Genomic DNA, 2,551 nt, shown 5'->3' with positions numbered 1-2,551 from the left:
GTGTGTCTGTTTGTGTGTCTGTGTGTGTGTGTGTAGGGTGGGAATGGAAAACGCAGGCAGCTGTTTTATTATGTACATATAACCACCAATGGTGTAAGTACAGGAGATTGATTCTCAACAATGTTTGTCAGTCCAAGTTCTCTAATCGATGAGTCATTCGGCAGATTTGTTTGTGTGCCTTGTTTTTGTGTTTGATTTGTAGAATCACCTGATGCTGGGGTTTTGGAGGCGGAGGTCAGTGAGAGCTGGGAGACAAAACTACTCAGTGTTCCCTGCTGCACACGTACACGCACACACACACACACACACACTCTCTCACACACTGACGCACACACACTCGCACACACACACACTCGCACACACACACTCTCTCACACACATACTCTCTCACACACATACTCTCTCACACACACACTGGCGCGTACACACACTCGCGCGTACACACACTCTCTCACACACTCGCACACACACACTCTCACACACACACTCGTGCGTACACACACTCGCACACAGCATGGAGCCACTTAAAATTAAGTCTTTTTCAAAGTTCTTGTTGAATCTGCTCCCACTGCCCTCTCAGGCACTTGGTTCCAGATCACAACAACTCTCAGCATTGAGATAGAAGTGTCTCAGCTCCACTTCAACCTCCCTGACAAATCAGTAAAAATCTCTGTCCTTTTGTTCCCACCTTCTCATCCCAGTGGGAACGTTTTCTGGACAGTGTCATTCTCTTCTTCGTCATTTACATAAATGATTTGGATGTGAGCATAAGAGGTTTGTCTCTGTCTCTGTACATCTCTATGACTCTATGAATGGCCCTGCTCGGGTAAGAGGCGCGGTCGACATGAGGTCAGATCTAGTGAGGTTTACCTTGAGGACTGAAGTCCTGAAGAAGAACATGGACCGTGTGAGTCTGTGAATCCGTGAACAGTGTGGGAGCAAGACGCGCCCAGCTCCTCGACTGCTTTCCCCACTGTTCCAGAACCCCTGGGTTCTCCCTCTCCATCGAGCGTCGAAAAAACCTCGGAATCGGGCACGTTGATGTCTTTGCCGCCTGAAAAAGTGAATGAATTTCTTCCGAATTGAGAGACAAGCTACTGCTGCATCTGAGACAGAGTTGAAGCTATCTGACCCAGTGCTGACACACCCCAGGAGGATCCACAAAAAAAACCAAAAACCGGCCAATGTCCTCTGACCCGGAAGGGGAGGGAGGTAGTGATTGGAACTAGGTCGGCCAGGTGTGCCTCCATAGAATAGGAGTTCCTTGCTTGGACTAGATTAACAGACCCAATCAGGGAGCCCTGGCTGACAGCTAAGAACAGGTGTCCAGTCTGAGGAAGGGTCACTCAACCCTTCACTCTGATTTCTCTCCGCAAGTGCTGCCAGACCTGCCGAGTTTTCCCAGCAGTTTATGTTGGTACCCAGAGGTTTCTGCTCACTCTGAGAGCTGGCTCTGAGGGAGCTGGATCAGTGTCAAGGGCTTTCCAAGTGTAAATAGACAGTGAATTGGTGACAGGACACCAGTCCCTGTGGAGTTCTTTTGAGGTGGATCGATTCTTGTGAGACAGTTATCGATGGGCAGTGTAGAATACACAAAAACGGTCGCACATGATCTAATTGAATGGGAGAGCTGGGTTTCTGCTCCGAACATATGCTCATCACCTTCCCAGATCTCTGCGTCCCTTAAACTCTGGCTTCGATTTAAATTGCTGCATCATTGGCAGCCACGCCTTCACTTCCCAGTGCCCATAATTTTGGTATTCCCTTTCTACAAATGCTCCTTTAAAACATTCCTTTTTTTAAAAAAAAGCAAGCAGCTGGATTATCTGTCCTGACATCCCCTCTGCTCTCCCTCACTCCCCGCCCACCTCCTCCCTCTGTGGTGGCTCAGTGTCAGATGTTTGGTAACATTGCCTTGCAGTTCCTGTCGGACTTTTCTCTTGTTCGAATGGGGCTGTGTAGGTGATGCCGGCATTTCAAACGGCCCGGGAACATGGGAAGTGGTTCACTTGCACAGAGGCAAATATGAAGAGGAGAAATAAACTGAAGGGTACAACTTGTAAAGAAGGCACAGGAACAGAGTGCACCGATCATTGGAGGTGACAAGACAGTTTGAGAATATAATAAGAAAGTTTGCAGGTTTTTAGGTTTTATAAATCAAGGCAAAGAGAACAAAGCAAAACAAAAGTCTGTTAAGCGTTGAGCACTGCTTTCAGTTCTTTTTTAGATTACTTACAGTGTGAAACAGGCCCTTTGGCCCAACAAGTCCACACCGACCCGCAACCCACCCAGACCCATTCCTTCTGAGAGCAGCATTTTCAGAAGAGTGGGAAGGTATCCGAGCGGATGCTGAAAACTCTGTCTGCTCGTCACTCCTGGCCTACGTCGGGATGTTCCCGATGCTGTGCAAATGCTATTTGCTATTGTTATAAAGGCCAGCTTTAAAATAAAAGAGGAAAGAAGGTTCTGCAAAATGTCCCCTTGACCTCTCTGAAGGTGAAAGGCAAAAGTGAGGACTGCAGATGCTGGAAATCAGACTCTAGATTTAGAG

At 47.8% G+C, this 2,551-nt stretch overlaps 1 protein-coding gene across 1 annotated transcript in view; it reads right to left on the bottom strand.

The window, feature by feature from the left end:
* Positions 1 to 220, bottom strand: part of LOC122548357 (neuronal tyrosine-phosphorylated phosphoinositide-3-kinase adapter 1) — a 42,016-nt gene extending 41,796 nt beyond the window's left edge. The window contains exon 1 of the mRNA XM_043686900.1: positions 209 to 220. The gene's annotated coding sequence lies outside the window, so the exon portion shown is untranslated. The remainder of the gene's footprint in view (positions 1 to 208) is intronic.
* Positions 221 to 2,551: the final 2,331 nt, after the last annotated feature.

Source organism: Chiloscyllium plagiosum, unplaced genomic scaffold, assembly GCF_004010195.1.
Source record: "Chiloscyllium plagiosum isolate BGI_BamShark_2017 unplaced genomic scaffold, ASM401019v2 scaf_52, whole genome shotgun sequence".
Taxonomy (NCBI): Eukaryota; Metazoa; Chordata; class Chondrichthyes; order Orectolobiformes; family Hemiscylliidae; genus Chiloscyllium; species Chiloscyllium plagiosum.
Note: the sequence above shows the minus strand (reverse complement) of the source record. Positions and strands in the feature narration are given on the sequence as shown.